Source organism: Macaca mulatta, chromosome 12 (genome assembly GCF_049350105.2).
Source record: "Macaca mulatta isolate MMU2019108-1 chromosome 12, T2T-MMU8v2.0, whole genome shotgun sequence".
NCBI lineage: Eukaryota > Metazoa > Chordata > Mammalia > Primates > Cercopithecidae > Macaca > Macaca mulatta.
In genome coordinates, this window is record NC_133417.1 from 58,777,961 (window position 1) to 58,804,602 (window position 26,642).

At 36.6% G+C, this 26,642-nt stretch overlaps 1 protein-coding gene and 1 non-coding gene across 3 annotated transcripts in view; both read left to right on the forward strand.

Moving 5' to 3' along the window:
* GALNT13 (polypeptide N-acetylgalactosaminyltransferase 13) overlaps positions 1-26,642 on the forward strand; it is a 592,354-nt gene that overhangs the window by 40,217 nt on the left and 525,495 nt on the right. The window lies entirely within an intron of this gene.
* On the forward strand, positions 9,331-9,437 carry LOC114671679 (U6 spliceosomal RNA). Its single transcript, XR_003721696.2, has one exon. It is a non-coding gene; the product is annotated as a U6 spliceosomal RNA (small nuclear RNA).

A 26,642-nucleotide genomic window follows, 5' to 3' on the forward strand; every position in this document is an offset into this window, starting at 1 on the left:
GGTGGTAGTGGGTGCTGGGTAGCCAGCAGGTGTTTGCAGCAATGGTGATGGCAGTGTTACTCAGGGAGACAGGGGTCCTCCACTGGCAACTGTCCATGTGTTTATGCCAGTGTTGGTGTTAGCATGGTAGTGGGGGTGCTGGTGGGCTCAGGACTGTGCATGCCCTCTATGCATGTTCACACTGGTGGTTGCGGCTGCCTAGGTTGTGGGCAAGCTGTCTGTTTTCCCTGCCTAGTTTCACTTTGGCAGCAGTGTCAGTGCAAGGGGTGGGTGCTGGTGGTGGCAGGGTAGGCGGGTTTCATGCCTGCTGATGCTCTGATGCAATGGCAATGTGACAGGTGGGGTTGGGGGCAGCATGCACCCACACCAACAACAGTGGCACAGCAGGGTGCATGCACACACATGTGGTGGCAGGGAAGGGAAAGGAAGGTTTGTCTGTGCACACATGTCCTGTCTTATGGGCAAAACAACCCTTCAGAGTTCAGGTTGGACAGTTCCCCTAAGGCTAAAGTCTCCTATGGAAACAAGTTGAGCCCAGGTAAATGGGCATCCCTGACCATGCTCCACTACAGACACTCCAACGCCAAATCCTCTGGGCTCTGCACTGGCTGGAGTTCTGCCCCTAACACTTTTCTAAGTTACTCTTCCTGCCAACTGAAGGGTCCATGGTGGTTGAGGGGTTTCCTACTGCTGGGATTCCAGAGGACTGTGATGAGAGCAGCTTCCTCCTTGTGTGATCAACTCCTAGTTTCTGCAGGGGTTCTTTGGGGCCAGGAATAAATCCTGGTGAACAGTAGTCCTATGCAGGGTGCCCAGTCTCTTCTCCCTTCAGTATAGCATCTGTGTCTTCCCTCCATCTGTTCTCAATACCTTGCCTCTGAAGATATGCTCAGAGAACTCCAGTCTTTCTGATGTTCTGGTTCCTTGGAGGGAGATGTGCCTCCTAGCTGTGTCTAGTTGGCCATTTTGGGGCAGGCAAGATATATCTTAAAAATTATTTTCTCTTAGTTCCTTGTATAAAAATACATGTTTAAATATCGACCTTGCATATAGTAGATTGTAAACTCATTAATTCTAGTATTTTTACGGTGGATTATTTTGAATTTTCCATGTAAATATCCATGTTGTCTGTGAAGAAAGATAGTATTACTTAACACTTTCAAAATCTTATAGCTTTATTGTATTTTATGTGTCTTATTGACTTGACTAGAGTGTCCAGAACAATGCTGAATGAACATAGGAAGAATGAACATTCTGCTCTTATTCACGAATCAAAGAGAACACTTTCCATCATTTTACTATTAAGAATGATGTCCATGAAGTCAGGAGTTCGAGACCAGTCTGGCCAACACAGTGAAACACCATCTCTACTAAAAATACAAAAACTAGCCAGGTGTGGTGGTATGTGCCTGTAATCTCAGTTACTTGGGAGGCTGGGAAATGGTATGTCTAGTTTACCTATCTTATATTAGCATAAATTCAGTTATTTAAGAGAGGACGGTGACTATAAATGACTAATAAAGGTTGATGGAGTACAAAAGCAACTAAACTTGTTTCTCTTGAGTAGAGCTTTACCTTTTAGATGGGATTGAGTCTCAATTTCTGTTCTTTGATGTATAATTTCTATACTTTGAACTAAACTGAAAGATTGCTCAAAGTTAAGGTTTATGATAGGAGCACTTTATATAATGTTAAACTAAGAAATAGATAAGAATTTAAAGGTTTCTCTTTAACCTTTGCCATTGGTAGGTTATGAAACTTATGAAATAAATTATATGCCTCTGGGCCTCAGTTTATTCAGCTGACAAATCAGTTGGTTGATGAGATGACCTCTACTACTTATTTACAGCTTTAAAACACCATAATTCTGTGCATTTTTTTTTTGCCCAAGACAGATTCTTTTGCCAAAAGAAATATCCTAGTCTCTGTTTGTGTCTGTGTGTATATATTTATTCATATTGCCATCATCTTTAGAATATCTTGAAATATATCATTTATGTATTAAGATGTGTATAGTACACTAATATTAAATATATTGATTGATGAGTTTTTACATAGTTATATGCCTGAATTACTGCTATCTAGATCAAGAACATATAGAATATTTCTCACCTCCAATAACTTCCCTTTACATCTCTTTCCCTTCAATAACCTTCTGGTTTTTATTATTTTTTTTTATTTTGACTTTATGATAATATAATTTGAAAAAGGTATGTAGTATTTTGAGGGATAATTCAAACTTCAAAAATATTCTAGAAGTATTAATAATTATGACAAAACCAAAATCTCTAAATAATACTGAGAAGTGCAGTAAACTATAACAATAATGTTATAAGTAATAAACTTAATTGCACATCCACTGAAACGAAACAGAATTGCAGTGTGAAAAATCTCTTAAAATTCTATCCAAATCTCCCACCTGTAAGCCAAAAAATAGAGCTACCGCACAGGCTTGTTGAGTATTCTATCAGTCATGTTGCCAGGCAACCTTAGTCAGTATGAGAGACACCCAATTGAGCAGCCTTAGAGTCAAACTAAAAGGTATCTTGGAAACAAAAGGGTTCAACTGATAGAGAGGGAGGAAAGAAGGAGAGAGAGAGTGAGAGAGAAAACAAAGAGATAGAATGTCAATTAGGCAGTTATCTGTGTTAATCATGACCACAAACAGTTTTTTTTTTCTGGTAAAATGCAGCTAACTTACAGCAAAATTACTTGGATTTCTAGTTCCTTCACTGTGTTTTTTTCCTGCATGTACACATGTGTGAGTGCAAAGGTTTGGCAAGATGTATCATCATTACTTTTTTGGAGAGAAGGACGTTAAAAAGCATTTTTAGCATACTCAAAACATGCTAACTAGGAGTTCATTGAGATTTTATTAATTCAGGATTATGTTTGATTCAACCATGTTTAACATAATTAATCTGATTTTTAAATTGAAATACTGTGTTTGAAAAATTGGGAATACGAAGTAAAAATATCTACCACTTGAACTGAAATCCTTGGAGGCTAAAAGGAATGGAAAAGGAGAGGCTCCTAATTCTCTCTGGGTGAACATCAATGGAGATAATATACACCAATCAAACAGGGTGAGAATTTGGGATGACAAAGTCAAGTAAGCCCTTGACTCTGAAAAGCAACTCTTAATGTGGTTTTCTAGAGAGGTATCTTCCATTTCCCACAGTTTCATTTTCATATCCAACCTCTGCTACTCCCGTATGCTCTAACCCACCACGATTCTTCTCCCTTCCTTCTTAACAGATCATGTAAAGAGAAAATAGCATCCGTGAGACAGAAACTTTTGAGATTCCTACTAACTTACCAGTGTCCATAAATCCTTTTATTATCCCCTTCTATTGATGCCTCTTCCTCTATAAACCAATTCCTTCATCAATGCTCTGGATCCTACAGCTATCTGTGCATGTTCTAAGGGCGCCAGTTCAAATGAATATTTTCATTTTGCTTGTTCAACCTTATCCCTTTCTCCTGATTCCTTCCTCTTGGCATTAAACGTCAAAATATCTTTCCCCTTAAAACCAAAAATGCATTTATGCATAAATCTTCACCTTATTTTAAGTCCATTTTTAGCTACACTGTAACTATTACCTCTATTCATAGCTAAATGTCTCCAAGATTTGTCAATATTCGGTGTCACATTTATTCACACCTCAACACACCGCGGCTTTCCTTGTCTGCTTGTCTGAAGCTGTTCCAAGGTCACCAAAGTTAGTTGCGTGACTTATATTGCATATAGAATATACTTCTTTGCTCTCTTAGCACAATTTTGTACTATTGATCATTCCTTCTATTTCAGAATATTACTTTTTGATGAAATCTATATTATTTGCACTTGTTTTTCTCCTCCCTTGATAGCATTGCCTAATCTCATATGTGTGCTTATCTTTCTTAAAATACATATTCTACAAGATTCTTTATGGCACCCTCGTTTTCTCTCATACTTAGATTCTCATTGAACAAATTTTTTCAATTTCCATGACTTCCATTTCTATTGACTTGCTGACTCCCTCATCTTTACCTCTTCTGATAGTCAGTCCCTATACTCACTTGCCTTCTAGGCAGCTCTGCTTCTGTATCCCATAGGAGATTCAAAAAGTATTAACATCTACCAGCAAATTTGTGAATACCACTATTTTTCCATTATAAACTTGATTAAAATATGTGATATTGATATATATATAAACAACAAAATGAAAATAATAAAATTAATATTCTTAACAATGATGCAGACCCCAGAAACTTTAATCTTGAGCAGGCCTTTGATTTTATGTAGAACTTCTAGATTATAAACTGTGAGGTAAGGTGTCTCAAGCACCTAATTTGGGCTAGGGTTGGGAGCATATTATGTACTCAAAAATTATTTGGGAAATAAATAAATAGCTTAATATTTGAATGAATCTTAAAGGATTTTCTTTTTCCAAGTTGCTCATCCTAATATTGATTACAAATTATTTTGCTCATCCTAATACTGATTACAATAATAGTAATGGCTAACATGTACTGATTAATTACATTGTGCCAGTTCCTCTGATTCTCACTTCATATATATAATCTTTACCATAATTCTATAAGTAAATATAATTCTTATTACTGTTTTATAAACATGGGAACAACTGGAGTTAACTGGGCAAATTAACCTCTTCAGTATCTTCAAACTGAATGTTTATAGGGGATGGACTTGAATCAAAGTTGTCTAATGCCCCATTATATATATTATACAGTTATATATATTATATGTTATGTATATTATATATAACTAAATATATATATATATGAATTTTTAGAAAAAATAGTACCTTCTATATTCCTTGTTCTTTGATACAGACATTCATGTTCTAATGTTTTTGCTACTAGTAGGCCTCTTCGGATTCTCAGTAGGTGCACATGACTTAGGTGTCATCAATTACAATTAAAGTTTAAGTTGTCTTGAAAAAATAACTTAGAATATGCCTTCAGAGGCTACAGTAATCAAAACAGGATGGTACTAGTACAAAGACCAACACATCGACCAGTGGAACAGAATAGACAACCCAGAAATGAGGCACTTCACCTACAACCATCTGATCTTCCACAAAGCTCACAAAAACAAGCAATGGGGAAAGAATCTATTCAATAAATGGTGCTGGCACAACTGGCTAGCTATATTCAGAAGATTAAAACTGGACCCTTTCTTTATACTACATAAAAATATCAACTCAAGATGGATGAAAGACTCTAATATAAACCCCAAAACTATAAAAACCCTGGAAGACAAACTAGGAAATACCATGCTGGACGCAGAAACTGGCAAAGATTTTATGACAAAGATCACAGAGCCACTGCAACAAAGGTGAAAATTGACAAATGGGACCTAATTAAACTAAAGAACTTCTGCAAAGCAAACTTTTTTTTTTTTTTTTTTGGAGACGGAGTCTCGCTCTGTTGCCCAGGCTGGAGTGCAGTGGCCGGATCTCAGCTCACTGCAAGCTCCGCCTCCCGGGTCTACGCCATTCTCCTGTCTCAGCCTCCCGAGTAGCTGGGACTACAGGCGCCCGCCACCTCGCCCGGCTAGTTTTTTGTATTTTTTAGTAGAGACGGGGTTTCACTGTGTTAGCCAGGATGGTCTCGATCTCCTGACCTCGTGATCCGCCCGTCTCGGCCTCCCAAAGTGCTGGGATTACAGGCTTGAGCCACCGCGCCCGGCCGCAAAGGAAACTATTAACAGAACAAACAGACCATCTATAGAATATGAGAAAATATTTGCCAACCATGCATCGAACAAAGGTAGAATATCCAGAATCTTTAAGGAACTTAAATTTATAAGTAAAAAACAACCCATTAAAAAGTGGGCAAAGGACATGAACTGACAATTTTCAAAAGAAGATATATATGTGACCAACAAGAATATGAAAACATGCTCAACATCACTGATCATTAGAGAAATGCAGATCAAAACCACAATGAGATCCCATCTTACAACAGTCAGAATGACTATTATTAAAAAGTCAAAAAATAACAGATGCTGGAAGGTTGTGGAGAAAAGGGAACACACATACATTGCTGATGAGCATGTAAATTAGTTCAACCATTGTGGAAAACAGTAATGATTTCTCAAATAACTTGAAACAGAATTAGCATTCACCCCAGCAATCCCATTTTTGAGTATATATCCAAAAGAATATAAATCACTGTACCATAAAGACACATGGGCGTATATATTCATTGCAGCACCATTCACAATAGCAGACATGAAATCAACCTAAATTCCCATCAATGGTAGACTGAATAAATAAAATATGAAACATATACACTATGAAATACTGTACAGTCATAAAGAAGAAGATCATATCCTTATCAATAACATGGATGGAGCTGGAGGCTTCTATAGTAAGTAAAATAACACAGGAACAGGAAACCAAATACTGCATGTTCTCACTTGTAAGTGGGAGCTAAACAAGAACACGTGGACACAAAAAGGGGAACAACAGGCACCAAGACCTACTTGAGAGTGGAGTCTTGGAGGAGGGAGAGGATCAGAAAAATACCTATTGGGTACTGTGTTTATTCTTGGGTTATGAAATAATCTGTACACCAGTCCCCTGTGACAAGCAGTTTACCTGTATAACAAACCTGCACATGTACCCCTGAACCTAACATAGAAGTTATAATAATAATAAAAAAAGAATGCCTTAAGAGTTCATGTAAGAGTAAGGGAGATAGAATGCAAGTGAAAATTATGAGGAAATATTGAGATGGCCAAGAGATACAATGTTTTCTCTATAGTAGAGGAAGAAAATACAGTAAATTTGAAAAAGATGGCAGAAACAATGGACAAACAACTAACAAATATATCCTGCAGAGCCAATTAAAAACTGAAATAAAAAACCCAGATCAGATGATATTTATAATTGAAAAAAGACTATGGACAGGAAATAAGATGAATAAAAAGGGATATTAGAAATATCATAAGGATAAACATAATTTAAATATGTTAAAATACATCTATAATTTTAAAAATACATATAGAAAAAAATCCATGTATCGGGTTAATGAGCTTTATTAATTTAGATTGCTGTCTTTGTACATATCTTTGCCAGAAATGTGAAGCAAAAAGGAAAATAAAAGTTGATTGCTATTCTGCTGGAGTGGAGCTGAATGGATGTGGGAAATCAGAGAATTTTTGTACTGATTATGGTTTTTTGCAGGAAGGGGAATCATACGAATATTTTCTTTTCAGTTTGAACACTGTTTCATTTCACAGAAATTAACAGATAAGAGACTTTGAACTGGAGTACACCTACTGATTTGTTCTGATGTCAGTCAGTTGTTAGAATGTATTTACTATGCTTTTCAAAATCAAAAGAAAATATCATAATCATTCAGCCACATAAATAGTGGAAGCTTTTCCTTGGAATAAACATATCTTTTGATCTTGAAGCTTTATACCTTTCCCATTTAAGTTATAAAAATATATAATCTTTACAGAAAATGTATGGACTGTTTCCTTTTAGAATTTTACCCTTGTCTCAAAAATAAACTATAATTAGAAAAGCTGTCTGTTAATAACTAATTACTTCCCCCTGCTATCATACCAATTATAAAGACTCATTTTAAGAAAGGAAACTTTATAGTTGAGGTAAACTTAGGTAGGTGATAATCATTCCTCCCCCAACCCTTACTTTCCACCCTCTCCCAGTCCACTACCATGTTCTGCACAGCTAACTTCTGGTGGATAATGTGTAAAGAAAAACTGTTTTCAGAAATCACTTTAATTAGCAATGACTGCCATGAAGTGATATATGGCAATGAATATTTTAGAGACTCAGAGATATATTATTTAATAATTATATCAAAGTAATAAGGTCATTTGAAGTAGCATTTTTATTTTAATTTTTTTAGTTTTTGAGACAGAGTCTCCCTCTGTCGCCCAGGCTGGTGTGCAGTGGCATGATCTGGGCTCACTGCAACCTCCGTAATTCTCCTGCCTCAGCCTCCTGAGTAGCTGGGATTACAGGCGCCTGCCACTATGCTCGGCTAATTTTTGTATTTTTAATAGAGACGGGGTTTCACTGTGTTCACCAGGCTGGTCTCAACAGGCTGGTCTCAAACTCCTGCCCTCAGGTGATCCTCCCACATCGGCCTCCCAAAGTGCTGGAATTACAGGCGTGAGCCACCAGGCCTGGCCTGAAATACCATTTTTAGATTAGACATTTAAAAACAGAAAAAAAAAATTAAGAATGAGTTAATAGCCTTCATTAATTCAGACTGCTGCTTTTGTACATATCTTTGCCAGAAATGTGAAGTGAAAAGGAAAATAAAATGTTGATTGCTGTTCTGCTGGATTAATAGCAAATTATAATAGAACCGATTACATCAGTTATATACTACTACTATATTTGTTAAGTACTTTTTTGGCTTTTGAATAAAATCATACTCTACCTTGCTCACTTTTAACAGGGAAAGTATTTTCTTCATGTTGATTTGATTTTGGAATCTGATTTTTTGTTAAATCTCAATCATGATTTTTTAAAACTTCCAACTTTCATTTTTAAATTCAGGGGCACATGTGCAGGATGTACAGGTTTGTTACATAGGTAAATGTGTTCCATGGTGGTTTGCTGCACAGATCACCCCATCACCTATGTAATAAGCCCAGCATCCATTAGCTGTTCTTCCTGATGCACTCCCTCTTCCCAAACCCTAGCCTCAGATAGGCCCTGGTGTGTTTTGTTTGCCACCATGTGTCTATGTGTTCTCATCCTTCAGCTCCCACTTATAAATGAGAACACATGGTATTTGGTTTTCTGTTCTGCATTAGTTTGCTAAAGATAATGGCCTCCAGCTCCATCCATATTCCTGCACAGGACATGATCTCATTCTTTTTTATGGCTGCATAATATTCTATGGTGTATATATACCACATTTTCTTTATCCAGTCTATTGTTGATGGACATTTAGATTGATTCCATGTTGTTCTGCAATGAACATATGTCTGTATGTATATTTATAATAGAACAGTTTATATTCCTTTGGGTATATACCCTATAATGAGATTGCTGGACCAAATGGCATTTCTGCCCTCTAGGTCTTAGAGGAATTGCCACACTGTCTTCCACAATGGTTGAACTAATTTACATTCTCGCCAAGTGTATAAGTGATCCTTTTTCTCCACACCTCGTCAGCATCTGTTGTTATTTTACTTTTTAATAATGGCCATTCTTATTGGTGGGAGATGGTATCTCATTGTGTTTTTGATTTGCATTTCTTTAATGATCAATGATGTTGAGCTTTTTTTCATGTTTGTTGACCACGTGTATGTTTTCTTTTGAAAATGTCATGCTCACTTCGGCAGCACATATACTCAAATTGGAACGATACAGAGAAGATTAGCATGGCCCCTGCGCAAGGATGACACGCAAATTTGTGAGGCGTTCCATATTTTTTCAGCAATATTCTATCTTCTGTAGCCTCTTCTGCTGATACCCAGGTAAACAGGGTCTGGAGTGGACCTCAAGCAATCTCCAACAGACCTACAGCTGAGGGTCCTGACTGTTAGAAGGAAAACTAACAAACAGAAAGGACACCCACACCAAAACCCCATCAGTAAGTCACCAGCATCAAAGACCAAAGGCAGATAAAACCACAAAGATGGGGAAAAACCAGGACAGAAAAGCTGGAAATTCAAAAAATCAGAGCACATCTCCCACCCGAAAGGAATGCAGCTCATCGCCAGCAACGGATCAAAGCTGGACAGAGAATGACTTCGATGAGTTAAGGCTTCAGTCGATCAAACTTCTCAGACCTAAAGGAGAAACTACATATCCAGTGCAAAGAAACTAAAAATCTTGAAAAAAGAATGGAAGAATGGATAACTAGAATAATCAATGCAGAGAAGGCCATAAACGACCGGACAGAGATAAAAACCATGACACGAGAGATACGTGACAAATGCACAAGCTTCAGTAACTGACTTGATCAACTGGAAGAAAGAGTATCAATGATTGAAGATCAAATGAATGAAATGAAACGAGAAGAGAAGTCTAGAGAAAAAAAAAAAAGGAAAAAGAAATGAACAAAGCCTCCAAGAAATATGGGATTATGTGAAAAGACCAAATCTATGTCTGATTGGTGTGCCTGAAAGTGAGGGGGAAAATGGAACCAAGTTGGAAAACACTCTTCAGAATATCATCCAAGAGAACTTCCCCAACCTAGTAAGGCAGGCCAACATTCAAATTCAGGAAACACAAAGAACGCCACAAAGATGCTCCTCGAGAAGAGCAACTCCAAGACACATAATTGTCAGATTCACCAAAGTTGAAATGAAGGAAAAACTGTTAAGGGCAGTCAGAGAGAAAGGTCGGGTTACCCACAAAGGGAAGCCCATCAGACTAACAGCAGATCTCTCGGCAGAAACTCTACAAGGCAAAAGAGAGTGGGGGCCAATATTCAACATTCTTAAAGAAAAGAATTTTAAACCCAGAATTTCATATCCAGCCAAAGTAAGTTTCATAAGTGAAGGAGAAATAAAATCCTTTACAGACAAACAAATGCTTAGAGATTTTGTCACCACCAGGCCTGCCCTACAAGAGTCCCCGAAGGAAGCACTAAACATGGAAAGGAACAACCGGTACCAGCCATTGCAAAAACATGCCAAAATGTAAAGACCATCAATGCTAGGAAGAAACTGCATCAACTAACGAGAAAAATAACCAGTTAATATCACAATGACAGGATCAAATTCACACATATCAATATTAACCTTAAATGTAAATGGACTAAATGGTCCAATTGAAAGACACAGACTGGCAAATTGGATAAAGAGTCAAGACCCATCAGTTTGCTGTATCCAGGAGACCCATCTCACATGCAGAGACACACATAGGCTCAAAATAAAGGGATGGAGGAAGATCTACCAAGCAAATGGAGAACAAAAAAAAGCAGGGGTTGCAATCCTAGTCTCTGATAAAACAGACTTTAAACCAGCAAAGATCAAAAGAGACAAGGCCATTACATAATGGTAAAGTGATCAATTCAACAGGAAGAGTTAACTATCCTAAACATATATGCGCCCAATACAGGAGCACCTAGATTCATAAAGCAAGTCCTTAGAGACTTATAAAGAGACTTAGACTCCCATACAATAACAATGGGAGACTTCAACACCCTACTGTCAACATTAGACAGATCAACGAGACGGAAAGTTAACAAGGATATCCGGGAATTAAACTCAACTCTGCACCAAGCGGACCTGATAGACATCTACAGAACTCTCCACCTCCAATCAACAGATACATTCTTCTCAGCACCACATCACACTTATTCCAAAATTGACCACATAATTGGAAGTAAAGCACTCCTCAGCAAATGTAAAAGAACAGAAATTATAACAAACTGTCTCTCAGACCACAGTGCAATCAAACTAGAACTCAGGACTAAGAAACTCAATGAAAACTGCTCAACTACATGGAAACTGAACAACCTGCTCCTGAATGACTACTGAGTACATAACGAAATGAAGGTAGAAATAAAGATGTTCTTTGAAACCAATGAGAACGAAGATACAACATACCAGAATCTCTGGGACACATTTAAAGCAGTGTGTAGAGGGAAATTTATAGCACTAAATGCCCACAAGAGAAAGCAGGAAAGATCTAAAACTGACACCCTAACATCACAGTTAAAAGAACTGGAGAAGCAAGGGCAAACACATTCAAAAGCCAGCAGAAGGCAAGAAATAACTAAGATCAGAGCAGAACTGAAGGAGATAGAGAAACAAAAAGCCCTCCAAAAATCAATGAATCCAGGAGCTGGTTCTTTGAAAAGATCAACAAAATTGATAGACTGCTAGCAAGACTAATAAAGAAGAAAAGAGAGAAGAATCAAACAGACGCAATAAAAAATGATAAAGGGGATATCACCACCAACCCCACAGAAATACAAACTACCATCAGAGAATACTATAAACACCTCTATGCAAATAAACTAGAAAAACTAGGAGAAGTGGATAATTTCCTGGACACTTACACTCTCCCAAGACTAAACCAGGAAGAAGTTGAATCCCTGAATAGACCATTATCAGGCTCTGAAATTGAGTCAAAAATTAATAGCCTACCAACCAAAAGAAGTCCAGGACCGGATGGATTCACAGCCGAATTCTACCGGAGGTACAAGGAGGAGCTGGTACCATTCCTTCTGAAACTATCCCAATCAATAGAAAAAGACGGAACCCTCCCTAACTCATTTTATGAGGCCAACATCATCCTGATACCAAAGCCTGGCAGAGACACAACAAAAAAAGAGAATTTTAGACCAATATCCCTGATCAACATCGATGCAAAAATCCTCAGTAAAATACTGGCAAACCGAATCTAGCAGCACATCAAAAAGCTTATCCAGCATGATCAAGTAGGCTTCATCCCTGGGATGCAAGGCTGGTTCAACATACACAAATCAATAAATGTAATCCAGCATATAAACAGAACCAAAACAAAAACCACATGATTATCTCAATAGATGCAGCAAAGGCCTTTGACAAAATTCAATAGCCCTCCATGCTAAGAACTCTCAGTAAAGTAGGTATTGATGGAACGTATCTCAAAATAATAAGAGCTATTTATGACAAACCCACAGCAAATATCATACTGAATGGGCAAAAACTGGAAGCATTCCCTTTGAAAAGTGGCCCAAGATAGCGATGCCCTCTCTCACCACTTCTATTCAACATAATGTTGGAAGTTCTGGCTAGGGCAATCAGGCAAGAGAAAGAAATAAAGGGTATTCACTTAGGAAAAGAAGAAGTCAAAGTGTCCCTGTTTGCAGATGACATGATTGTATATTTAGATAACCCCATCCTCTCAGCCCAAAATCTCCTTAAGCCGGTAAGCAACATCAGCAAAGTCTCAGGAGACAAAATTAATATGCAAAATCACAAGCATTCTTATACACCAGTAACAGACAAACAGAGAGCCAAATCATGAATGAACTTCCATTCACAATTGCTTCAAAGAGAATAAAATACCTAGGAATCCAACTTACAAGGGATGTAAAGGACCTCTTCAAGGAGAACTACAAACCACTGCTCAGTGAAATAAAAGAGGACACAAACAAATGGAAGAACATACCATGCTCATGGATAGGAAGAATCAATATCGTGAAAATGGCCATACTGTCCAAGGTAATTTATAGATTCAATGCCATCCCCATCAAGCTGCCAATGAATTTCTTCACAGAATTGGAAAAAACTGCTTTAAAGTTCATATGGAACCAAAAAAGAGCCCGCTTTGCCAAGACAATCCTAAGTCAAAAAACAAAGCTGGAGGCATCATGCTACCTGACTTCAAACTATACTACAAGGCTACAGTAACCAAAACAGCATGGTACTGGTACCAAAACAGAGATATAGACCAATGAAACAGAACAGATCCCTCAGAAATAATACCACACATCTACAGCCATCTGATCTTTGACAAACCTGAGAAAAACAAGAAATGGGGAAAGGATTCCCTATTTAATAAATGGTGCTGGGAAAACTGGCTAGCCATAAGTAGAAAGCTGAAACTAGATCCTTTCCTTACTCCTTGTACAAAAATTAATGCTAGATGGATTAGAGACTTAAATGTTAGACCTAATACCATAAAAACCCTAGACGAAAACCTAGGTAATAGCATTCACGACGTAGGCATGGGCAAGGACTTCATGTCTAAAACACCAAAAGCAAAGGCAACAAAAGCCAAAATTGACAAATGGGATCTAATTAAACTAAAGAGCTTCTGGACAGCAAAAGAAACTACCATCAGAGTGAACAGGCAACCTACAGAATGGGAGAAAATGTTTGCAATCTACTCATCTGACAAAGGGCTAATATCCAGAACCTATAAAGAACTCAAACAAATTTACAAAAAACAACCCCATCCAAAAGTGGGCAAAGGATATGAACGGACAGTTCTCAAAAGAAGACAAGCACACAGCCAACAGATACATGAAAAAATGCTCATCATCACTGGCCATCAGAGAAATGCAAATCAAAACCACAATGTGATACCATCTTACACCAGTTAGAATGACAATCATTAAAAAGTCAGGAAACAACAGGTGCTGGAGAGGATGTGGAGAAATAGGAACACTTTTACACTGTTAGTGGGATTGTAAACTGGTTCAACCATTGTGGAAAACAGTATGGCGATTCCTTAAGGATCTAGAACTAGAAATACCATATGACCCAGTCATCTCATTACTGGGTATATACCCAAAGGATTATAAATCATGCTGCTATTAAGACACAGGCACATGTATGTTTATTGTGGCACTATTCGCAATAGTAAAGACTTGAAATCACCCCAAATGTCTATCAGTGACAGACTGGATTAAGAAAATATGGCATATATACACCATGGAATACTATGCAGCCATAAAAAAGGATGAGTTTGTGTCCTTTGTAGGGACATGGATGCAGCTGGAAACCATCATTCTCAGCAAACTATCACAAGAACAGAAAACCAAACACCGCATGTTCTCACTCATAGGTGGGAATTGAACAATGAGATCACTTAGATTCTGGAAGGGGAACATCACACCCTGGGGCCTATTATGGGGAGGGGGGAGAGGGAGGGATGACATTGAGAGTTATACCTGATGTAAATGATGAGTTGATGGGTGCTGACGAGTTGATGGGTGCAGCACAGCAACATGGCACAAGTATACATATGTAACAAACCTGCACGTTGTGCACATGTACCCTAGAACTTAAAGTATAATAGAAAAAAAAAAGAAAAAAAAAAAGAAAATGTCTGTTCATGTCCTTTGTGCACTTTTTGATGATGTTGTTTTTGGCTTGTAAATTTGCTTAAGTTCCTTATAGAGGTTAGATATTAGGCTTTTGTCAGATGGCTAGATTACAAAAATTTTCTCCCATTCTGTAGGTTGTCTGTTTATTTTGTTGATAATTTATTTTTTTGTGCAGAAGCTCTTTAGTTTAATTAGATCCCATTTGTCAATTTTTGCTTTTGTTGCAATTGCTTTGGCATCTTTGTCATGGAATCTTGGCCTGTGCCTATTTCCTGAATGGTATTGCATGGGTTTTCTCCTAGGGGTTTTATAGTTTTGGGTTTGTATTCAAATCTTCAATCCATCTTGAGTTGATTTTTATATATGGTGTAAGATCCAGTTTCAATTTTCTGCATATGACTAGCCAGTTCTCCCAGCACTATTTATTAAATAGGGAATGCTTTCCCCATTGTTCGTTTTTGTCAGGTTTGTCAAAGATCGGATAGTTGTATGTGTGCAGTCTTATTTCTGGTGTCTGTTCTTGTATCAGTACCATGCTGTTTTGGTTACTTTAGCTGTGTAGTATAGTTTGGCATCAGGTAGTGTGAAGCCTCTAGCTTTTTTTTTTTTTTTGCTTAGGATTGTCTTGGCTATTCGGGCACTTTTTTGGTTCCATATGAATTTTAAAATTCTTTTTTCTAATTCTGTGAGGAATGTCAATGGTAGTTTAATGAAAATAGCATTGAATCTATAAATTGCTCTAGGCAGGATGACCATTTTCACGATATTGATTCTTTCTATCTGTGAGCATGGAATGCTTTTCCATTTGTTTGTGTCATCTCTGATTTATTTTAGCAGTGCTTTATAGTTCTCCTTGAAGAGGTCCTTCATTTCCCTTGTTGGTTGTATTTCTAAGTATTTTATTCTTTTTGTGGCAGTTGTGAATGGAAGTTCATTCGTGATTAGGTTGTATGCCTGTTGTTGGTGTATAGGAATGCTAGCAATTTTTGCACATTGATTTTGTATCCTGAAACTTTGCTAAAGTTGCTTATCAGATTAAGAAGCTTTTGGGCTGAGATGATGGAGTTTTCTAGATATAGGATCATGTTACCTGTGAATGAAGATAGTTTGACTTCCTCTTTTCCTATTCTAATACCTTTATTTCTTTCTCTTGCCTGTCAATCATGATTTTTTTCAAATTGTTGTACACCATTGATAGGAGACATTGCTTTTCTAAAGCAAAAATCACTAAGGGTTTCAGATACCTCAAGTTGCATGTGATTTTAATCCAAATCATATTAAAAAAATAATGTTCTGGGGTTCAAGTATGTATGATTTCAATACATTAAAGTTTATTTACATGAGATGAATATACAATTTATTGGTGTTTTTTCTTTTCTAAAGATTTAACTGGATTTGAGGGAAATACAGGCTGCAATGGTGAGAATAGTTAGAAGTGAGTACTCTTTTCCACTTTCAATAATCACTTTTAAATATGGTCCTGATGGATTTAAGGTTGTATTTGTTTGAAACAAAATCCACATATACAACTAGAAAGAGATAGTTCCTGAATTTTGGTTACGAGTCCAGGTTTGAAAAGTTAGCCATTTTCTTCAAAAGAATGTGAAGTTTTAAAATAATTTCACATTTGAGGCAAACTTTTATCTTTCTGGAGTCTGTAATACTAGAGACTAGTAAAAGTTAGAATTTTGGAAGCAGATTACTTAAATCAGGCTTCGTTTTAATGGGGAATTCTGTCTTCCTTTTTTTTCTCATTTATTTCATTTTATGAATAACCCTTGACAGTTCTTTGGGTCTATTGGTCTATGTTTGCATGGTTTTCATGACTGTGTGCGTGCCATGTGCTCACATACACATCGACACAAATAGCAGATGAGTCAGAAATTTAGTCTGTATCACTATTTATTGGTGATTTTCTTATTACTTTAAATTAAAACACATATCTTCCCCATTATTCAGATAATAGATACTATTTCTAGTTACTATATAAAAATCACAAAGCTAATTAGAGAAACACAATGAAAATTCCCACATTTGCGCATGTTTTTTCCAGTGCTTGTATATGAATAAGTTAAAAACCAGTTACAATCATAGTGCATATGTAAGTAGACATTGTAATTTTAAAAAATAGTGTCATAATATCTCTTACCTTAAGGTAAGCCTTTTCTCAATATGGGGTATTTAAAAGAGTGTCCAGTGGAGAAATTACTAGTTCGAAGTATATGATATTTTTAAGAAAATAGGTCAAAAATCTTATTTTTAATTAATGCTATTTCTTTCCAAAAATGTTTTTACCAATTTATATTTCCATCTGCAAAGAAAGAAAGGACCCATTTATCCCGTCTTTGCTAAAATATAATTTTGTTACAAATAGTGTTTAATTTTAATTTATAGTCCTTAATATGCACAATTATTAATTAAATTAATTAGAAGTTTTGCGAGATGATAGCGAAATGTTGCTTTGTTTACAGGTTGGATTTTCATGTGCTTGTACACATAGTGGTAATCTCTGCTTACCTGTTACATCTTGCATTACATTTTTCCCTTTCTCCTATATTTGTGGTAGATTTTCTTATTTTATAGCTTCTCTGTGTTTTCTATTAATGGATTATACACTCCATTATATTAGTTGCTTTATATTGATTAACAAATTATCATCTTTAGCAATGTTATATGACAAGTTTGCTTTGCTAATAAGAATATGAATTTTAAGTCCATGGGGACTTGATACTTTTACTTTACTGTTAATTAATTGGTGAGTATTCAATATTTGGAATATTTAGTTCTTTATGTAATTATTTACTTCTTTCCTCTAATTGCCTGTCTTTTAAGGCACTTAACTTATGATTAATAACTTTACCAGGAAGTTTGCAGGAAAAAAACCAAAGCTGCTAATCAAATTATGAAGTACGTTCATATAAGCTTTAATGAGTTGTTTTGTTTTTTTCCCCAGAAGGAGAAAATGAGTATTTCACCTATTAATACTTTATTATCTAGTTTAAGAAAAGAGTGCATTTGTTCCATGGATAAGGTGTAATAAAAAATCAATCATTAAAATATAGGAGCAGACAAATATAACTTTGTTTACATTTTTGCAATTTTAGTATGCCTCTAGAGTACCCTGTAAAGCCCCTTCTTCATCTCTCCTTTGTGCTACTAGGGGTTCTTTTGTGTCTAGGGTTCTGTGCTTTTGTTTGACTTTATTTCACTTTCTATCCCCCATTAATTGTCAACCAGACTAGTCGGAATGACTCCGACATAATTTTACAAGATAACATAATATTATTCCTCATTATTTTCTATAAATAAATGTCCCTGTTTTGAAATAGAAGACTACATAAGAAATAACCACATTATTCTACACATTTCAAAGAAAGAACACTTGTAATACATTCCTTACATATTTTGTCATGAAGAATTCAGAAGCCTTAAGGCCAACTAGGAAGCTGAGGTTTAGATTTTCTAATGGTTTGATGTCTCAGTGGAAACGTTTATTTTCTTTTTAATCAGGAGATTTATGGCAGAAGATAGCCAGCTAGCTGACAGATGTCTACTGGGAACCGTCTAAATGCTCTAGTGTTGTTTTAAATCTCTAGTTTTATATCTACTTGAACATTCTGAATTTTTCCCTTCCCCTCTTGGTGACTATTAATGAACAAGCTTGAACCATTGGTTTGCCATGTTATAAGATGAATACTGAGCAGTCATTAAATGCTATATCAAATGAACCACGAGAAATTTTTAGGTTGATGAATAGGATTTTAAAAATCACTTAATTTCATTATGTTTTTGAGGCTCATATATTCCTTTTTAAAATCTTTCTTTATGAGGACTTCTTAATTTCATTATATTTTAATAATTATCTATTCCTTTTAAAGCCCCACTATCATATATTTTAGGTTTTGACAGCCATAGCATCTTCATAGAGTGAATATCCCTAAATTCAAGCATGGCTGAAGGGAGCTCTGTGCAACAAATTGCCTTGATATGCAAGGCATCTGCCTTATAAAAATGTTACTGCTTTCTAAACATTCTCTGTAAATTTAGCTCCACCCTTATTTCACTCACTCTATGGCCAAGTATTGTTTGTCACTTCATTCTCTCAACATTAGTAGTTATATATAAAAACTATCTGTTAAGAGTTTTACATATTGGAATTACTCCATATGTTTCATACATCATTTTCTTATCCCTAATCCACTGCTCTTGTCTATCTCCCCTCCTGGATCCTAAGACAGAAGGCAGGAATACTGTCTTGTTGTCTGTTTTATTTCATTCTCATATTTCTTTTTACTTAATTCAAGAGAAAAGTTGAAAATACATCACAGAACCTGCCTATCAGATATGGTGTGGTCGAGTGGGCCACAGCACTGGTATCACCCCAGGTTGTTAGACATGTGCTATCTCTGGGCTTATCCCAGACCTACTCTATTGAAATCTGCATTTTATTTTATTTTTCTTTCCAACATTTATTTTAGGTTTACGGGGGCAGGTGGAGGTTTGTTACATGGGTAAATTACATGTTGTGGAGGTTTGGTGTGCAGATTATTTCATCACCCAGGTAATGAGAATAGTACCCAAAAGGTAGTTTTTCAGTTCTTAACCTCCTCATACCCTCCACCTTCAAGTAGGCCCTTGTGTCTATTTTTTCTCCTTTATGTCTATGTGTACTCAATATTTAGCTTACACTTATAAGTGACAACATGCTGTATTTGGTTTTTCTGTTCCAGTGTTAATTCTCTTAGGACAATGGTCTCCAGCTCCATCCATGTTGCTGTAAAAGACACGGTTTCATTTTTTTGTGGCTGTATAATATTCCATGGTGTATATGTAGCACATTTTATTTATTTAGTCTACCAGTGATGGGCATCTAGGTTGATTCCATGTCATTGCTATTGTGAGTAGTGCTGCAATGGACATACACATATATATATATATCTTAATAGTAAAATGATTTATATTCCTTTGGGTATATACCTACTAATGAAATTGCTATGTCAAATGGTAGTTCTGTTTTAAACTCCTTGAGAAATCTTCAAAATGTTTTCCCCATTGGCAGAACTAATTTACATTCTCATTAGCAGTGTATAAACGTTCCCTTTTCTCTGCAACTTCACCAGCATCTGTTATTTTTGAATTGTTAATCGCCATTCTGACTGGTGTAAGGTGGTATCTCATTGTGGTTTTGATTTGCATTTCTCTAATTATTAGTGATGTTTATCATTTTTTCTTATGTTTGTGGGTCACATGCGTGCCTTCTTTTGAGAAGTATCTGTTCATGTCCTTTGTCCACTTTTTAATGGGGTTTGTTTTTTGCTTGTTTATTTAAGTTCCTTATAGATTCTGAATATTAGACTTCTGATGGATGTGTAGTTTGTAGATATATTCTTCATTTCTGAGGGTTGTGAAGGTTGTCTGTTTGTTGTCTGCTTTGCAGAGGCTCTTTAATTAAGCCCCACTTGGCAATTTTTGTTTTTGTTGCAATTGCTTTTGGCATCTTCATCATGAAATCTTTGCCAGGACCTATGTCCAGAGTAGTATTTCCTAGGTTATCTTCCAGAGTTTTTATAGTTTTAGGTTTTGCATTTAAGTCTATAGTCTATCTTGAGTTGACTTTTACATATGGTGAGAGGAATTTCAATTTTCTGCATATGCCTAGACAGTTATCTCAGCATCATTTATTGAATAGGAAGTCCATTCCTCATTGCTAGTTTTTTTTGACGTTGTTGAAGATCAGATGACTGTAAGTGTATGGCTTTATTCCTGGGTTCTTTCTTCTGTTCCACTGGTCTATGTCTGTTTTCGTACCAGTAAGTACCACGCTGTTTTGGTTACTATAGTCTTGTGGTATAGTTTGAAGTCAGGTAGTGTGATTCCTCTGGCTTTGTTTTTCTTGCTTAGTATTGCTTTGGCTATCTGGGCTCTTATTTGGTTCCACATGAACTTTAGAATAGGTTTTTTTTTCTAATTCTGTGATGAATGTCCTTGGTGGTTTGATGGGATTGGTATTGAATCTGTAAATGGCTTTGGGCAGTATGGCCATTTTATCAGTATTGATTCTTCCATATTCATGAGCATAGACTGTTTAACCATTGTATCATCTCTGATTTCTTTCAGCAGTGTTTTGTAATTCTCAATGTAGAGATATTTCATTGCCCTGGGTAGCTGTATTGCTGTATTCCTAAGTGTGTGTGTGTGTGTGTGTGTGTGTGTGTGTGTGTGTGTGTGTGTCGTGAATGGGATTGCCTCTTTGATTTAGATCTCAGCTCTGACATTATCGGTGTATAAAAGTGCTACTGATTTTTGTACATTGATTTTATATGCTGAAGCTTTGCTGAAGTTGTTCATCAGACCTAGTAGCCTTTTAGCAGAGACTGTAGGGTTTTCTAGTATAAAATCCTATTGTCCACAAACAGAGATAGTTTTATTTCCTCTCTTTCTATTTGGATAGTTTATTTCTCTCTCTTACTTGATTATTCTCACTAGGACTCCCAGTATGATGCTGAATATGAGTAGTGAGAGTGGGCTTCCTTGTCTTCTTCTAGAACTTAAGGAGAACGTTTCCAACTTTTGCCTATTCAGCGTGATGTTGGCTGTGGTTTTGTCATAGGTGGCTCTTATTTTAAGGTGCATTCATTTCATGCCTAGTTTGTTGAAGGTTTTTAACATGAAGGCATATTGAATTTTATTGAAAGCCTTTTTTGTGTCTATCAAGATGATCATGTGGTTTTTATTTTTTGTTCTGTTTATGTGTTGAAGCACATTTATTGATTCACGTATATTGAACCAACCTTGCATCCTAGGGATAAAACCTACTTGATCACAGTGCATTAACTTTTCGATGTGCTGCTGGATTCAGTTTGTTAGTATGTTGCTTTTACCTCTATGAAGATTTTTACATCTATGGTCATCATGGATATTGACCTGATGTTTTCTCCTTTCATTGTGTTTGTTTTTAGGTTTTGGTATGATAATGATACTGGCCTCACAGAGTAAGTTAGGGAGGATTTCTTCCTCTTCAATTTTTGGGAAGAGATTCAGTAAGATTGGCACCAGTTCTTTATGGGTCTGGTAGAATTCGACTGTTAGTCCCTCTTATCCAGGGCTTTATTTGGTTGGTAGGTTTTTTATTACTTATTCAATTTTGGAACTCACCCGGGAATTTATCCATTTTTTCTGTTTTCTAGTTTGTGTTAATAGAGGTGTTTACAATAGTGTCTGAGGGTTTTTTGTATTTCTGTGCATTCAGTGACAATGTCTCCTTTGTCACTTATGATTGTGTTTAATTTTCTATCCCTTTTTATTATTCTAATTAGTGGTTTATTAATCTTATTTATTTTTTCAAAGAACCAACTTTTGGCTTCATTGATCTTTTCTATGGTTTTTCACATCTAAATTTAGTTTAGTTTAGCTCTGTTTCTGTTTATTTCCTTCCTTCTGCTTGCTTTGAAGTCAGTTTGCCCTTGTTTTACTCATTCCTTTAGGAGTGATGTTATGTTGTTAATTTGAGATCTTTTAAACTTTTTCATGTGTGCTATAAACTTTCTTCTTAATACTGCTTTAGCTGTGTCCCAGAGATTCTGGCATGTTACATCTTTGTTTTTCGTAGTTTCAAAGAATTTCTTGATTTCTACCTCAATTTCATTGTTTGCCCAAAAGTCATTCAAGAGCAGGTTAATTTCCATGTAACTGCTTTTGACAGATCTTCTTTTTTTTTTTTCTTTTTTTGAGACGGAGTCTGGCTCTTGTCACCCAGCCTCAAGTGCAATGGCACAATCTTGGCTCGCTGCAACCTCTGCTTCCTGGGTTCAAGTGATTCTTCTGCCTCAGCCTTCCCAGTAGCTGAGATTACAGGGTCCTGCCACCATGCCTGACTAATTTTTGTATTTTTAGTAGAGATGGGGTTTCACCATGTTGGCCAGGCTGGTCTCAAACTCCTGACCTCAGGTGATCCTCCCACGCTGGCTTGCCAAAATGCTGGGATTACAGGCATGAGCCACTGTGCCTGGCCCAATTGATGTCTATTTTTATTGCTCTGTGTTTTGAGAGTGTGGCTGGTGTGATTTCAGCTTTTAAAAAATTTGTTTATAATTGCTTTATGGTTGAACATGTGATTGATTTTAGAGTATTTGCCATGTGCAGATGAAAAGGATATATCTTCTGTTTTTAAGGGGTGAAGAGTTCTGTATATGTCTGTTAGGTACATTTGGTCAAATGTTGAGTTCAGGTCCTGAATTTCTTCGTTAGTTTTCTGCCTAAATGATCTGTCTAATACTGTTGGTTGCATGTTGAAGTCTCCCATTGTTATTGTGTGGTTATCTAAGTCTCTTTGTAGGTTCCTAAGAAGAGAATTTCTGTGTCCCAGTGTTGGTAGCAAATATAATGTCCTTCTTTTGTCTTTTTTGATCTTTGTTGCTTTAAAGTCTGTTTTGTCTGAAATTAGAATAGCAGCTCAATATTTTTTTGGCTTTCCATTTGCTTGGTAGATTATTGTCCTTACCTTTACTTTGAGCCTATGGGTATCATTGCATGTGAGATGAGTCTCCTGAAGTCAGCATATGATTGAGTCTTGCTTCTTTATCCAAATCTTCACTTTGTGCCTGTTAAGTGGGATGTTTATCCTGTTAAGTGGGAATGTTTAGCCTCTTTATGTTTAAGGTAAGTACTGATATGTGTAGATTTGATCTTGTCATCATGTTGTTATAGTAGCTTGTTTTTATGTAAATTTGATCATGGTAGGTATTTTATAGTGTCAGTGGGCTATTTATTTAAGTGGGTTTGTGTGTGTGTGTGTGTGTGTGTGTGTGTGTGTGTGTGTGTCGAGTAATGGTCTTTCATTTTCATGTTTAGCACTCCCTTAAAGACCTCTTGTAAGGTGGGTCTGGTGATGACAAATTCCATGAGCTTGTCTGAAAAGGATTTTATTTTTCTTTCTCTTATGAAGCTTCATTTGGCTGGATAGGAAATTCTTAGTTGGACTTTCTTTTCTTTAAGAATGCTGAATATAGGTCCCACAATCTCTTCTGGCTTATAAGGTTTCTACTGAAAGGTCCATTATTAACCTGATGGTGTTCCATTTGTAGGTGACCTGCCCCTCCTCTCTAGTTGCCTTTAACATTTTTTTGTGTGTGTTGACCTTGAAGAATCTGATGACTGCATGTCTTGGGGATGGTCGTCTTTTATAGTATCTCAGAGGATTTTTCTGAATTTATCTTTAGTGCCTTAGCACGGTGTTGGCACTTATGTGGGCACTAAATTGTATCTGTAGGATAAATGAAAGGAATATTTTAGTTTTTGTAATTAAGGGGGTTGTTTTATTCTTAAAGTAATATATGCTTATAGTAAAAATTCAAGCTTACAGAAGACTGCGAATTCTGTTGTTCAGAGATTACCAAGTTTAGTGAGTGTGTCTTTCTAGAAATTTTCTGGAAATATGAAAATTTACACAGACACACATACATATTTCCTGCTTTTTCTGTGTGTGATGATTTCAGGTCTGTGAAGGGTCTGGAATTTGATTTCACCTCACATAAAAGCTAAAAGTTAGCTTGTTATTATTTCATGGATTTTGGCAGAATAGACTTCTGTATTAGAGCAAAGGACATTTTTTACTCATGGCACAGGAAGTACATGAGCCATCAGATGTCACCTATCAATGCAGTTTGTCACATATTGGTCTTTTCACACATGCTTGCGTATAGGGATATCCATTCTATGAAGATGGTATGACTATAGAAGTACAATATGTATTTGTGTGAGTTCCACTTGCTTCCTGTGTTTGTCCCAGATGGGACAAACAGTAGCCATTTTTTCTCACCTCCTTTTTCAGTATTCCTTACTTCAAACACAATTATGAAAAGTGGCCTGGAGTGTTTGGGGCCTTGCATTGTTGGCATCCCCAGCAAGAAGTATTAGGAATTTATGAGAGTGGAGGAATGTCTCTCAATGATATCCACTCTTGATCTTCCATAATGTTGGCTTCTTGTGAATTTTCATGTGAGTATGGCACTCCATTGAACACCCTAAATAATGTGACAGTGGCTGGGGTCAGATTCACTTAGTTTTTCCTCATACAGTATTTACATAAGGCTATTATGAACAGAACTTCTAACAACAGGATTAGGCCAACCTGGAGTTTTGACTTTACTCATGTTTCCCCATGGTCCTGTACTCAGTCACCGTAAATAAATCTAAGAGGATATCAATAGGTTTTATTCTATGAAGCCAAACTGTAGTAGTCTAAGAACAATGTATTATCCAGCACAACTGATACAAGGGAGTTTACATATAACTGCTTATCTTTGTTCACCGTTGCAATAGATGATTTAATAGAATCTGAATTTCCATGGAGAGAGAGTCCATGGCTCACTCTGCCCATGTACAAACATATAGCCCAAAGGGATACAAGTCTGTCCAATCAGGATTTTTTATTAAACTTTATTTGGATCATCATTACGTTGGTCTGATTAAGCATGTGCCATGTCACTGAAGAGTTGTAGCCTGGATTGTATACATGGCATAAGCCAAAGTGCTCAGATATCAGGAGAAGCAAGTGAATTTCTATCAGCCAGATAGAAAAAATGTTATGCAAGTTCTTGTGTTTGTTTAGGTGGGAGGAAGGGTATCTTTTTGGGAGCAGCCATTTATGGCATCAGGCACAGCAGAGCAGTTTAGGACTGACCATGCCCACATGAGTTTTTCTGTTTCATAGCACTTGGAAGAGATGACAAATGGAACAGCAGGCTGGATTGTCAGCCACAGATGCTACTTCACTCAGGCAGGCCATATGATTATTTTGCCAGGCTCTGATTCTGGAGCTAGGTGACAAACACAGCGTTAATTAACCCATCCTCTTCCCCACAGCTCTTGGTGTACAAGCCATTTCTTCCCCAGATGTCAGAATTATTGCTTTCTCTACAGCCATGAAATTTTGTGTGCCCTATTTCAGTATAACTTTGCTTTTCTTCTCTCCAGTCCTCTATTAATCTAACCCAGAGCTTTCATATGAAAGTGTTAAATGCAAGCGGAACAGAGACATTTTTACAAAATATATAGAGACCCATTATACCTCCCATGTTTGCCCACATAGGCCATGGTAGAGGGATTCAGTTAGCAGTAATGTTAGCCATCTGTGTTTGCAGTTTCTGCATTCACAGATTCAAGTAACCTTGGATTGAATATATTTGCAAAAGAACACAGTAAAAGTAGAAACACAACAATAAAATCACAGATAAAAACAATTTAGCATAACAACTATTTACGTAGCACTTACATTGTATTAGGTGTTATGAATAATCTAGAAATGACTTAAGGACTACAGGAATATGTGCATAGGTTATATAAAAATACTATACCATTTTATGTAATAGACTTGAGTATTGAGTTTGGAAAATCTAATACCTTGACTATCATTATATTATTAGGTGGCCTTTGCAACAAACGGCACAACATTGCCAGACTGTAGATGGGTCTGGAAACCAGCAAATATGACCCAGTTTAGTTTCATGGGCCATAGTGGTATGGCTGGAAGTGACTGATTGGCCTGAAACAGCAGCCCTGTAACCTGAAACCAGGTAGGGTGGTGATGTAGGCACCTTTATCAAAGAGAGCCATAAATATTCTTATTCCTGCCATCCCTTCTTAGTGTTGACTAATACTTGTGTTTCAGGCCAAGGATAGGATTTAAAATTTATTTTAAATGTGATAGAAGCTGTTGATCAATAATGAGCAGAACAGGGAAGATAACTAATTAAATTAAATTATTATTATTATTTTTTGAGACAGAGTCTTACTCTGTCACCCAGGCTGGAGTGCAGTGGCATGATCTCGGCTCACTGCAACCTGCACCTACAATGTGCAACCTG